Raw genomic sequence first — 14,640 nt, forward strand, 5'->3', positions numbered from 1 at the left:
CTCACACCTGGAATTACTTGTTCTGCAATTACTGGTTCACAGTTCATGTTTAGCCTCTTTTTTTTTCTATTCTGTCTGCATCTAAGACAGGAAATATTTCAGTCTTGAAAAATCTCTAGCATCATCTTCCCACTTGCATATTTTCTGATGAGAAGTCTGCTTTTATTCTTATCTTTGTTTCTCTGAATGTATCTTTCGTCCCTGGCTGCCTTCAGGATTTTTTTATGTGCTTCAGGTTCTCTGAGCTACTTGGGTCTGTGGTTTGATTTTCTTTGTTATTTTTAGAAAAGTTTCAATTTATTGTTTCTTAATCCTGTATGCTGCCTGCAAGCAAGACACTTTAAATATAAAGACAGGGCAGCCTGGGTGGCTCAGTGGTTTAGCGCTGCCTTCAGCCCAGGGCATGATCCTGGAGACCTAGGATCGAGTCCCACGTCAGGCTCCCTTCATGGATCCTGCTTCTCTCTCTGCCTCTCTCTCTCTATGTCTCTCATGACTAAATAAATAAAAATATTTATATATTTATATAAAAATAAATAAATATAAAGACAAAAATGTTTAAAGTAAAAAAACCCCCAAAACACCAGACATATGCTAATGATAATCCAAACAAAGCTGGACCGGCATTCTCATAGGCAGAACATAACAGAGTCCTATTTTTCTACTCAATCTGACTATTTCCACCTTTTAGCTGAGGTGTTTAGACGATTTTATGTTTCTAAATAACAGCTTTTCTGTATATATTTAATGTGTCTTTTTTCCCCTCTGATTAAAAAAAAATGTTAACCTTTAACTGTGCAAATACACACAACCTAGAATTTATCATCACAGCCATTTTTAATTGTACAGTTCAGTACTATTAAGTATCCTCATAGTGTTGAGCGACAGATCTCTGGAACTTCTTTATTTGGAAAAATGGAACTTCCACACCCACTGACAAGAAGTACCCATTTCCTCCACTTCCCAGCCCCTGGTAACCCCCATTCTACTTTCTATTTCCATAAATCTGACAACTATACATAACTTATATAAGTGGAATTGGACAGTGTTTGTCCTTTGTGAGTGGCTAATTTGATTTAGCTTAATTTTCTTAAGGTTCATCTATGCTTATAGCATGTGACAGAATTTCCGTTCTTTTTAAGGTTGAATAATGTTTCATGGTGTGTGTATACCTCATTTTATTTATCCACTCATATGTCAGTGGCCCTTTGGACAGCCCCTCTTGGCTGTTGTGAATAATGTGGCTATGAACATGGGTATGATACTACCTCTTTAAGACCCTACTTTCAATTCCTTTTTTTTTTTAAGATTTGATTTATTTATTCGTGAGAGAGAGAGAGAGAGAGAGAGAGGCACAGAGGGAGAAGCAGGCTCCATGCAGGGAGCCTGATGTGGGACTTGATCCCGGGACTCCAGGATCACGCCCTGGGCCAAAGGCAGGCACTAAACAGCTGAGCCACCCAGGGATCCTCCTACTTTCTATTCTTTTGGTTAAAACCCAGAAATGAGATTGCCAGACCATATGGTAATTCTGTTTTTACTTTTTTGAAAAACTGTACTCTTTTTTACAGTGGTCACACCATTTTATAATTCCATCAATGGTGCACAAGGATTCTAATTTCGCCACATCCTTGCCAACATTTATTATTATTATTATTATTATTATTATTATTATTATTTATATTATCCTAATGGTGTGAGATGATATCTCATTGTGTTTTTGACTTTCATTTTGCTAATGATTAGTGATGTTAACCATCTCTTCATAAGCTTTTTTGGCTATTTAGATATCATCTTTGGAGAAATGTACTTAAATCCTTTACCCATTTTTAAATCAAGATTTTTGTTTTGTTGTTTTTGTTGAGTTGTAAGAGTACTTGTATATTCTAAATGTTAACCCCTTATCAGGTATAATTTTCAAATATTTTCTCCCATTCTGTAGATTGCCTTTTAACTTTATTTTCTTTGTTGCCTTTGTTTTCTTATTATGCAGAGGTTTTTATTTTGATGCAATCCCATTTGTCTATCTTTGTTTTTGTTGCCTGTGTTTTTGGTGCCATGTTCAAAACAACATCGCCCAGACCAGTATCAGGAAGCTTTCGCCCTGTGTTTTCTTTTAGTAGCTTTATGGTTTCAGTAGTTTATGGTTTCTGGTTTTAGTTAAGTTTTTAATTTATTTTGAGTTGATTTTTGTATATGATGTGAAATAAGGTTCCAATTTAATTCTTCTCTCTGTGGGCTATCTAGTTTTCCCAAGACCACATATTGAGGAGATTGTCTTTTCCACATTTTGTGCTTTTAGCATTCTTATCAAAGATCAGTTAGCTGTATGTGTGTGGTTTTATTTCTGGGCTCTTTATTCTGTTCTATTGGTCAATATGCCTGTTTTTATGCCAGTACCAGCCCATTTTGGGCCATTGTACTATATTTTGAAATCAGAAAGTTTGATGCTTCTAGTTTTGTTCTTCTTTTTTCAAGATTTCTTTGGCTTTTTGGAATCTTTTATGGTTCTGTGCAAATTTTAGGGCTGTTTACTCCATTTCTGTAAGGAATTCCATTAAAATTTTGATAGGTGTTGCATTGACTCTATAGATCACTTTGCATAGTATGGACATTTTAACAATATACATTTTTCCAATTCATGAACAAAATGTGTTCATTTTTATACTAACTTCGATCACTGGAACTAACCCTAGTTTCTGGACCTCTGTTTTTTGGGGTTTTTAAAAAGATATTTATTTATTTATTATTATTTATTTGAGAGAGCATGAGCAGGATGGGGGGCAGAAGGAGAAGCAGACTCCTTGCTAAGCAGGGAGCCTGATGCAGGGCTGGATCCCAGAACTCCAGGATCATGACTCGACCTAAAGGCAGACTCTTAACTGATTGAGCTACCCAGATGCCCCTCTGGACCTCTGTTTTAAGAAGGATTCTGAAGCTCCATCTAGACTGAGACCAAGAGCACTATGATAGATGGGAAATATTTGACATGGGTGCAGGAGAAGGAAGTAGAGAAAAGCTTACCATGTGTTTGACTTTCCTAGTTTAGGCAAAGACATATCACTGAAACTTAGCAATGTTGAAAAAAGATAAGCTTTTTCTTTGCATTAAAATCCTAGCTCTAAAAATAAGTAGCTGTATAATACTGTGCAAATTAGTATTTCTGAGCTTTCCTCCTCATCTGTAAAGTAGAAATACCATCTCAAGGAATTTTGTTACTTATAGTGCTGATAGGACCAGATTGAAGGCAATGCTGAGGGTTGAAGCTCCTTTCATAAGAAATTTGCAGAACTCCAGGAAGAGGGCAGAGGAGATCCTAGAAGAAACCTGCTAACACACTTGTGTGTTCATTTTCAATTGCTTTGGGGAGTTTGCAGCTTAAAACAGTTTCTACTTATTAGCTCATAGTTCTGTGGGTCAGAATGGCCTCTGCTGGGTTCTCTGCTCAGGGTCTCACACTGCTAAAATCAAGGTGTTGGCCAGGCTGGACTCTTAGCTGAAGATTATGGAAAAGAATTCACTTTTAAGCTTATTCAAGTTGCCAAAATCCAATTCCTCCTGACTGTAGGTCTGAAGTCCCCATTTCCTTGTTAGTTGCAAATCTGAGGTCTCCATCTCCTTGCTAGTTGCATATGGGATCTGTTCTCTGTTTCTACAGGCTACTCACATTCTTCTCATGTGTGCCTTCCATCTTCAAGCTGGAAAGGACACATAAAATCCTTCTTATGCTTGAAAACCCTCTATTTTAAAGAGTTCATGTTGAGGACTTCTGGGGAAGATGGTAGAGTAGGAGGATCCAAAGCTTACCTCATCCCACAGATACAGCTAGACAACACCCACATCAGTATAAATAACCTAGAAAGTGACCCAAAGACTGGCGGAACAGACTCTCTACAGCTAAATGTAGAGAAGAGGCCATATCAAGGGGTGGATATGCATTTGGGAGCTAAATGAACTCACAGGACTGTTTTTGGGAGGGAAGGACACTGATAGCAGAGAGAAAGGAAAAAAAACAGACCTCACACTGGCATCCCAGGTATGGGGAGCCTGCAGTAGAAAGACAAATCCAGGTTCCTGGGTGGCTCAGTGGTTTAAGCATCTGACTCTTGGTTTTGCCTCAGGTCATGATCTCACAGTCATGGGATCAAGCCCACTTCAGGCTCAGGACTCAGTACAGATTCTACTTCAGATTTTTCCTCCCCCTCTGCCCCTCCTTTCTCTTTCTTTCAAATAAATAAATAAAGTCGAAAGAAAGAAAGAAAGAAAGAAATGAAAGAAAGAAAGAAAGAAAGAAAGAAAGAAAGAAAGACAAATTCCCAGAACATTTGGCTTTGAAAACCAGAGGAGCCCAATTTCTTGAGTTCCTACAATCAGTTGGGCTTAACACTTAGAACACTGAGAATCAGTGAGCCTGGCTCTGGGAGAGTCCGGAGGGTGATAGAACACTGAGTCCTTGCCCTTAGAGAGATAAGGGAACAAACAGCCTTGAGGAGACAGCATGAAGCAGCCATTTGAAAAACTCCTAAGGAATATAGGAGGCAGAATTATTTTATTAATCACAGAACCCTCATTAGAAGGGCAAGGATCTTCGGGAGACTTCACCAAGAACAAAGGAGCTGTTCACCAAGAACAAAGCTACACTTGCCACTTAACTTGATAACAGCTCGGCCTGCCCCCTGTGTTTTCCTGCAGACATGCCCTCTACAGCCATGTCTGAAGTTCAAGTCCCCTCCCACAACAGATCCAAGAAAACCTTGCTAAGATTGTACGCCTTACCCCTGTGTTCTCTAGTGGACCTGCCCCCTCCAGTTCACCCTTGGCTGGAGCCCACTTAAAGTAGTGCCAGAAACCTAGCAGTGTGTCAGGTCCCTGAGAGGGTCAAGCACCACTCCAAAGTGACTCCTGCCCCAGGGAGAGGGGAAAATAACTACATATACTATTCCGACTGTGGCCCCAGCAGTGGGCTGGGGACAGGCATCTGGTCTGACTACAGGCCCCATTCACCAATGAAAGCTTCTCAGGGTACATCACAGAGAAAGCATCCTGCAGTTTAGTGCTACTGCATCTCTGGCAAACACCTGGAAAACTCAAGTCCAAAGTGGCTCCAAACTGACCCACTAACAGCAAAGTGGCACCAAACCCTGCCCACAACAGGCAAAGACAGCCATTGTAGATGACTGGGCTGAAGGCAAAAGTGGCTCAGGCACAATAGCAGAGTACACACAATAGGAGACCTCCCTAAAGTGCCAGATTCTGGTGAACGGGGGACAGTGCACTGCAGGCCCTCCAGGACCTCTTCTTCATAAGGCCACTACTTTCAATAGTGGGAGACATAGCTGACTTTCCTAACAGACACCATGAGTTAGACAAAATAAAGAGACAGAAGAATATGTCCCAAATGAAAGAATAGGACAAAATCATAGTAAGAGACCTAAATGAAATAGATACAAGGGAATTTAAAGCAGTGATTATAAAGTTACTCATTTCACTTGGTAAAAGGGAGGAGGACTGTAGTAAGACCCTGAATAAGGAGATAAAAAACATAAAAAAGAACCAATCAAAGATGAAGAACTCAATGACTGAAATTAAAAATACACTAGATGGAATAAATAGTACACTAGAGGGAGCAGAAGAATGGATCAGTAACTTGGAGGACAGAGTAATGGGAAGCAATCAAGCTGAACAAGAGAGAGAAAAAAAATTAAAAATAAAAATAGACTTAGGGAAACTCAGTGACACTACCAATACCAATAATAATATTCATATTATAGGGATCCCAGAAGAAGAAGAGAGAAAAAAAGGGGGCAGAAAACTTATTTGGAAAAATAATAGCTGAAGACTTCCTGAATCTAGGAAAGGAAGCAGAAATCCAGATGTAGGAGCCGCAGAGAATCCCCAGCAAAATCAACCCAAGGAGATTCACACCAAGACAAATAGTAATTAAAATGGCAAAAAGTAGTGATAAAGAGAAAATCTTAAAAGCAGCAAGAGAAAAAGAAAACAGTTACATACAAAGGAAACCTCTTAAGGCTAAGAGCTGGTGTTTCAGTAGAAATTTTGTAGACTAGAAAGAAGTACCATAAACACTCAAAGAGCTGAAAGAAAAAAATCACTCTAGTTAAGAATACTCTATCCAGAAAGGTTATCATTCAGAATAAAGGATAAATAGTTTCCCAGACAAACAAAAGCTAAAGGTATTATCACCACTGAGCCAGCCTTATAACAACTGTTAAAGGGGACTCTTTGAGTAGAAAAGAAAGATCATAAATAGGAGTAGTAAAAGTAGAAAACACAAGGCAGTAAAAATAAATATAGTTGTAAAAATAAGTCAAGGGATTCACAAAATAAAAGAATGTAAAGTATGACACCATATACCTAAAATGTGGTGGAGACAGAAGTAAAAGATGCGTTCAAACTTAGGTGACCATCAACTTAATATAAACTGCTATATGCAGAAGATGTTATATACAAACCTAATGGTAACCACAAATCAAAAACCAGTTATATGTATGCAAAGAATAAAATGAAGGGAATCCAAGTCTATCACTACAGAAAGCCAGCAAACTATTAGAGAAAAGAAAAAGAGAAAAGGAATAGAGACAACCTACAAAAACAATCATAAAACAAATAACAAAGTGGCAATAAGTACATACTTATCAATAATTACTTTAAATGTAAATGGACTAAATACTCCAGTCAAAAGACAGCACCCTTTTGGGAGGAATGAATTAAAAAAAGTAAGACTCATCTTTATGTTGCCTACAAGAGACTCATTTCAGACCTAGAGACACCTGCAGATCTAAAGTGAAGGAATAGAAAAGCTTTTATCATGCAAACAGAAATGAAAAGAAAGCCAGAGTATCAATATTTATACTGTACAAAACAGACTTTAAAACAGACTATAGCAATAGAGAGAGAGAAAAACTTTATAATCATAAAAAGAACACTCCAATAAGAAGATAAAGCAATTGTAAATATATTTGCACACCTCATAGGAGCTAAAAGCAGTTAATAAAAACACAAAGGAAATAATAGATAGTAATATAATAATAGTAGGGATTTTAACACCCTACTTCCATCAATGGATAGACCATCCAAACAGAAAATCAACCAAGAAAACAGTGTCTTTGAAGTCTTTGAATGATACATTCCATCCTAAAACAGCAGAACACGCATTCTTCTCGAGTGCAAATACATTCTCCAGAATAGATCACATATTATGTCACAAAACAAGTCTCAACAAATTCAAAAAGATCAAAATCATACACTTTTTCAATCCACAATACTATGAATCTAGGAACCAACCACAAGGAAGTATCTGGAAAGAACACAAATATATGGAGGTTAAACAATATGCTGCTAAGTGATAAATGGACCACCAAGGAATCAAAGAAAAAATTTAAAATACATAGAAACAAAAGAAAATGAAAATACAATGATCCAAAATCTTTGGGATGCAGCAAAAGCTGTTCTATGAGAGTTTATAGCAATACAGGCCTACCTCAAGAAGCAAGAAAATTTCAAATAAACAACCTCATCTTTCACCTAAAGGAGTAAGAAAAGAACAACAAACAAAACCCAAAGTCAGTGGAAATAATAAAGATTAGAGCAGAAATAAACAAAATAGAAACTGAAAAAAAAAACCCAAAAAACAATAGAACAGATCAGTGAAACCAGGAACTCCTTCTTTGCCAAGATCAACAAAATTGATAAACCTTTAGCCAGACTCATCAAAAGAGAGAGAGAGAGAGAGAGAGGACACTCAAATAGACAAAATAAAAAATGAAGAGTAGAAATAACTCATACTAGAGAAATACAAAGGATTTTAAGAGAATATTATGAAAAATTACATGCCAACAAATTGGACAGCTTAGAAGAAGTAAATAAATGTCTAGAAACATAACTTCCCAAAACTGAGTCAGAAAGAAATAGAAAATTTGGAGACCAATTACCAGCAATAAATTGAACCAGTAAACAAAAAACTCCCAACAAATCAAAGTACAGGACCAGACAGATTCACAGGTGAATTCTACCAAACATTTAAAGAGTTAATACTTATTTTTTTTCCAAACTCTTCTAAAAAACAGAAGAGGAAGGAAATTCACTCTATGAAGCCAGTATTACCCTGATACCAAACTAGGTGAAGCCACTACAAAAAAAGAGAACCTCAGGCCAATATCTCTGATGAACACAGATGCAAATATCTTCAACAAAATATTAGCAAAGTGAATCCAATAATACATTTAAAAATATCATTCATCATGATCAGGTGGGATGTATTCCTGGGATGCAAAGAATAAATGGGCCCATATTCACAATTGATTCAATATTTGCAAATCAATCAGTAAGATATATCCCATCAGCAAGAGACAAGATAAAAATCAAATGATCATTTCAACAGATGGACAAAAAGCATTTGACAAAGTACAGCATCCATTCATGATAAAAAAAACCCTCAATAAAGTAGGTCTATGTATTTATTTATTTTAAAGATTTTATTTATTTATTTATTTATTTATTTATTTATTTATTTATTTATTTATTTATGAGAGACAGAGAGAGAGAGAGAGAGAGAGAGAGGCAGAGACACAGGCAGAGGGAGAAGCAGGCTCCATGCAGGGAGCCTGATGTGGGACTTGATCCCTGGACTCCAGGATCACACCCTGAGCCAAAGGCAGATGCTCAACCGCAGAGCCACCCAGGCATCCCAACAAAGTAGGTTTAAAGGGAACATATGTCAACATAATAAAGGCCATATATGAAATACATACAACTAGCATCATAATCAATGGTGAAAAACTGAGAACTTTTCTCCTAGGGTCAGGAACAACAAAAGATGTCTTTTCTCATCACTTTTGTTCAGCATAGTACTGGAAGTCCTAGCCACAGCAATCAGACAACAAAAAGGAATAAAAGGCATCCAAATTGATAAAGAAGTAAATCTTTCACTATTTGCAGATTACATGATACTCTATATAGAAAACACTAAAGATACTACCAAAAAACTACTAGAATTGATAAATGAATTTAGTAAAATAGCAAGATACACAACCAATATACAGAAATCTGTTGCATTTCTATTTACTAATAATTAGGTAGCAGAAAGTGAAATTAAGAAAATAATCCCATTTATAGTTGTACCAAAAATAATACAAAACCTAAGAATAAATTTAACCAAGGAGATGGAAGACCTGTACTCTGATAACTATAAAACACTGATGAAAGAAATTCAAGATGACACAAAGAAATGGAAAGACATTCCATACTCATGGATTAGAAGAACAAATACTGTTAAAATATCTATACTATATAATGCAATCCCTGTCAAAACACCACCAGCATTTTTTGCAGATCTAGAACAAACTATCCTGAAATTTGCCAGGAACCACAAAAGATCCCAAATAGCCAAAGCAATCTTGATAAAGAAAAACAAAGCTGGAAGAATCACAATTCCAGATTTCAAGCTATATTACAAAATGGTACTAATTAAAACAGTATGGTACTGGTATAAAAATAGGCACATAGATTAATGGAATAAAATAGAAAACCCAGAAATAAACCCACAATTAATAGTCAATTAATCTTCGAAAAAGGAGGAATGCATATACAACGGGAAAAAGTCTCTGCAACATATGGTGTTGGGAAAAGTGGACAGCTACATGCAAAAAAATGAAACTGGGCCACTTTCTTTCACCATACACACAAATAAACTCTAATTGGATTAAAGAGATAAATGTGAGACCTGAAACCATAAAAATCCTAGAACAGAGCATGTACAGACAGTAATATCTCTAACATTGGCTGCAACTACATTTTTCTAGATATATCTCCTGAGGCAAGAAAAATAAAAGCAAAAATAAACTACTGGGATTACCTCAAAATAAAAAGTTTCTGCACAGCAAAGGAAACAGCCAACAAAACTAAAAGGCAACCTACTGAATAGGAGAATATATTTGTAAATGACATATCTGATAAAGGACAGTATCCAAAATGTATAAAGAGCTGATACAAACCAATACCCCCAAACAAATAATCCAGCTAAAAAATGGGCAAAAGACATGAACAGAAATTTCTCCAAAGAAGGCATCCAGAGGGCTAACAGACAAATGAAGAGATGTTCAACATCCCTATTCATCAGGGGAATGCAAATCAAAACTACATGAACTTTCACCTCACTCGTGTTAGAATGGCTAAAATCAACAACACAAGAAACAACAGGTGTTAATGAGGATGTGGAGAAAAAGGAACCCTTGGGCACTGTTGGTGGGAATGCAAACTGGTGCAGCCACTGTGTAAAACTGTATGGAGGGTCCTCAAAAAACTGGATATAGAACTACCCTATGATCTAGTAATTGCACTACTGAATATTTACCCAAAGAATACAGAAATACTAATTTGAAAAGATACACATTATTTATAATAGCCAAATTATGGAAGCAGCCCAATGTCCATCAATAGATGAATGAATAAAGAAGATGTGGTGTGTGTGTGTGTATATATATATATATATATATATATATATATATATATATTCCACTGTATATATTATATATTATATATATTCCACTGTGTATATATATATATATATATATATATATATATATTCACTGTATGGCCACTGTACATAATATAAACAGTGTATATATCCCACTGTATATAATATATACAGTGGAATATTATTCAGCCATAAAAAGGAATGAAATCTTGCCTTTTGCAACAACTTGGATGGAGCTAGGGAGTATAATGCTAAGTGAAATAAGTCACTCAGAGAAAGACAGATATCATATGATTTCACTCATATGTGGAATTTAAGGAGCAAAACAAGTGAACAAAGAAAAAAAGAGACAAACCAAAAAACAGACTCTTAATTAGAGGGAACAAATAGATGGTTACCAGAGGGGAAGTGGTGGGGGATGGATGAAAGAGGTGAAGGAGATTAAGAGTACACATATCTTGAGCACTGAGTAATCTAAGGAATTGCTGAATCACCAGATAGTACACCTGAAACTAATACAACACTGTATGTTAACTATACTGGAATTAAAATTAAGTAAAGAAAAAAAATAAAATTAAATAAAGAAATAAGTAAAATTAAAGAAAATAAAGGATTCCTGTTGTTAGACTATGCATATCTGGATAGCCTTCCTACCTTTTCTTTTTTTTAATATTTTATTTATTTATTCATGAAAGACACAGGAGAGGCAGAGACATAGGCAGAGGGAGAAGCAGGCTCCTGCAGGGAGCCCGATACGGAACTCGATCCCATGACCCTGGGATCATGACCTGAGCCAAAGGCAGACACTCAACCACTGAGCCACCCAGGCTTCCTGTCTTAAGGTCAACTGATTTGGGATTTTAACATCTATAAATTGCCTTTGCAGCAGCATTTACATCAGTGTTTGGCTGAAGAAACCCATTTCTAGGATATGGAGATCTTGAGGTCCATCTGAATGGACCAGAATTCTGCCTATGACACACCCTAATTGGAAGGATCAAAGGATACGTGTGATGGCCGGCTGAGGAGCCTCAGGAGCCATGTGCCTCTTGGGACACACGCAGAGCAGGGGAGGCACTGGGAGGGCCAGGGTCCCTGTGGTGATCTATCTGGCAGAAAGCCAGAGGGGCCTCGGGGCTTTCCAAACCCATAGAGGCTCCAGGTTAAGCCCAGGAACAGCTACCTGGGGACTGTGGTGTGAGGTCAAATCAAAGATAAGATTTAATGGAGAAAGCTGCTCTTTCACTCCGTAATTTCACCAAAACAAGGAGAAGAAACTGCACACAGGTAATTCTGCTTCTTGGGGGCTCCCCAAGGATTTTGTCTTGTCACCTTAGACTGCTGTATCACTGAGTGTTCATGTAGATTATTGTCTGCTGGTCTTCCAGCTTATGATCTGTGATAAGGCATTGCCATAAACGAGATGCACATCGAGAAGGTGATTCCAGAAGATAGAATTGTCCTTGCTCAAGGTGTGTAAATAGGGAAAAATCAATCTGAGGCTGTGAAAAGAGACAAAAGTTCAAAATACAGCTTTCATAGCATTCATTATACATGCATGCTTGGAGTTGTTTGAGAAATATTTATTATCACAGAGAAATAAGTGAATTTTACCTAGTGTTTGCTTCGTCTTTCAATAAAATTCAAGAAGATATGGACCAAATCAAAGACAAAAGATTAATGAGAGAAAGATTAAGAGGAGAAAGAAAGATTTATGGAGATGCATATGATACTGAGAAGCCTCGAAGAAAAATAAAAATGCATACCACAGTTGAGTCATGTATTAGTATCAGAAAAACAAATAACTCACCATTAATAGATTATTTAAGTTAAGTGTAATACACACTTGAAAAGTTCTCCTGGAATGCAGGGAAAAAGAAAAATACAATTTTTAAAGTGAACAAACAGTAAACAAAATGTGGTACGTGTTAATATGCATTTTTTGGGGGTACAGGTAATAGAAATTTATCTCTAACAAGTTTAAGCATCAAAGGAAATTTATGGGCTCACAAGACTGAGACGGCTCAGAGTGCTTTCAGCTTCTAGCGTGTCTCAAGACAGCTCTTCCACGATTGTTAACTCCAAAACTTTTCCATTTCATTGGCTTTTTCTCTTACTACGTTGAGCTAAAACATTCATTGTAAACGAGGTATTTATCTGCTCCTTTGCTCATTGACAGTATTGAATGCATTTAAAGTCAATCTCAGGTCCTCTTTTCCGGCTGGAACCATGGAGGGCGCAGAAGAGAAGAAAAAGAAGGTTCCTGCTATGCCAGAAACCCTTAAGAAAAGGCAAAGGAATTTCGCAGAATTGAAGATCAAACATCTGAGAAAAAAGTTTGCACAAAAGATGCTTCGAAAGGCAAGGAGGAAGCTTATCTATGAAAAAGCTCAGCCTTCCCACAAGGAATACAGGCAGATGTACAGGACTGAGATTCGAACGGCGAGGATGGCGAGAAAAGGTGGCAACTTCTATGTGCCTGCAGAACCCAAATTGGCATTTGTCATCAGGATCAGAGGTATCAGTGGTGTGAGCCCAAAGGTTTGAAAGGTGTTGCAGCTTCTTTGCCTTCGCCAGATCTTCAATGGCACCTTTGTTAAGCTCAACAGGCTCCAGGTAACATGCTAAGGATTGTGGAACCATATATAGCATGGGCGGGGGGGGGGGGGTCCCAAACCTGAAGTCAGCGAATGAATTGATCCACAAGCGTGGTTATGGCAAGATCAACAAGAAGCGAATTGCCCTGACCGGTCACACATTCATCCCCCGATCTCTTGGTAAATACGGCATCATCTGCATGGAGGATCTGAGTCATGAGATCTATACCATTGGAAAACGTTTCAAAGAAGCGAATAACTTTTTATGGCCCTTCAAATGATCTTCTCCACGTGGTGGAATGAAGAAAAAGACCACTCATTTTGTAGAAGGTGGAGATGCTGGCGACAGGGAAGACCAGATCAATAGGCTTATGAAAAGGATGAACTAAGGTATCTACCATGATTATTTTTGTAATCTGGTCAGTTAATCAATGACTGCTTTCAAATGGAAAAAACAAAAATAAAGTCGATCTCAGAAAAGAGTCCTTTTCCAGAAAGGGGAGCCTCTGTTTCTAGAAATTAACACAGAAAACCAAATGTGATTCTATTTCCACCGGCTAGTTCCCATTTCCTGACTTGGCTTCCTATTATGTTTAAAGAATTTGTCATTGGGTTTGTTTTCACTTAAATAAGAATGGAAGCTTATTACTGTACACGTTCTAGGCGATCATGCTGCATTTCTTCCTGTATATCAGGAGGATACTTGCAGTGAGCACATCTTGTCCTTCTCACAGCCTGTATTGCACCCCAGAGCTGGGCCGGGAGTGCGCAGGAGATAGTGCTGGCCACCAGGTGGTGCTCCTGGTCCTTGCTGTTTTCGTTCTGGGTGCTTGAGCAATAGTTCTGACAAAACCTAGACTTGGACAAAAGAGATTGCTTATACCAGAGCTCACACAATTAGGTAATTAGAGATAGGGTTGCTATGGTGATGAGGGGGGATGGCTTGGGATGTTTACGGCTTCGTAAAAGCCAATGCTTTATAAGCTATCACACTGCTTCTTTGGATAATAATGGCTGGCATAGCAAGGTCATGAAAATCCCCTAAGATTGTGCAAGCTGTACTGGTTGCTATTCTTTTTATGTTCCTCTGTGATTTGAGGGTTATAACCCGGGTGTTGAGAGTGACAGATTGTACTTCTTTTAACATGTTTATCTTATTCCACATTGGACTTTTAATTTTTTTTTCCACGTTTGTTTTCTCTCCATCACCATCATTTCTCAAAGTATTTTTCATAAAAATATTTTGTGAGAAAAGACTTCATGTTCTAACAAGTTTAGCTCTTGGAGATTCACAATATATACCTGCATATTAAAATCTACAAAGTCTCATTTCATTTCCAAAAAGTCAAATGACAATTGAATCCATCTTACTGGAATAGTGATGAATACTTGGAGAATCTATTCTTATTTCTTGCTCAGATATTAATGAATATTCAGTTAAAAATGGGTTCAATTATAATTTATCATGTTTAGTAGATTTCCCCAATGAGGTGTTGCGTTCTTTTCTGTGACACAGGCCCAATAAATGTTTATTGTTGTTTATGGGCT

General features: G+C 37.3%; 1 pseudogene; it reads left to right on the plus strand.

Annotated features, from left to right (window-relative positions):
- The first annotated feature begins 12,724 nt into the window (after positions 1 to 12,724).
- Positions 12,725 to 13,574, plus strand: LOC144296506 (large ribosomal subunit protein uL30 pseudogene; annotated as a pseudogene).
- The last annotated feature ends 1,066 nt before the right edge of the window (positions 13,575 to 14,640 follow it).

Source organism: Canis aureus, chromosome 24, assembly GCF_053574225.1.
Source record: "Canis aureus isolate CA01 chromosome 24, VMU_Caureus_v.1.0, whole genome shotgun sequence".
In the NCBI taxonomy this organism is placed as follows: Eukaryota; Metazoa; Chordata; class Mammalia; order Carnivora; family Canidae; genus Canis; species Canis aureus.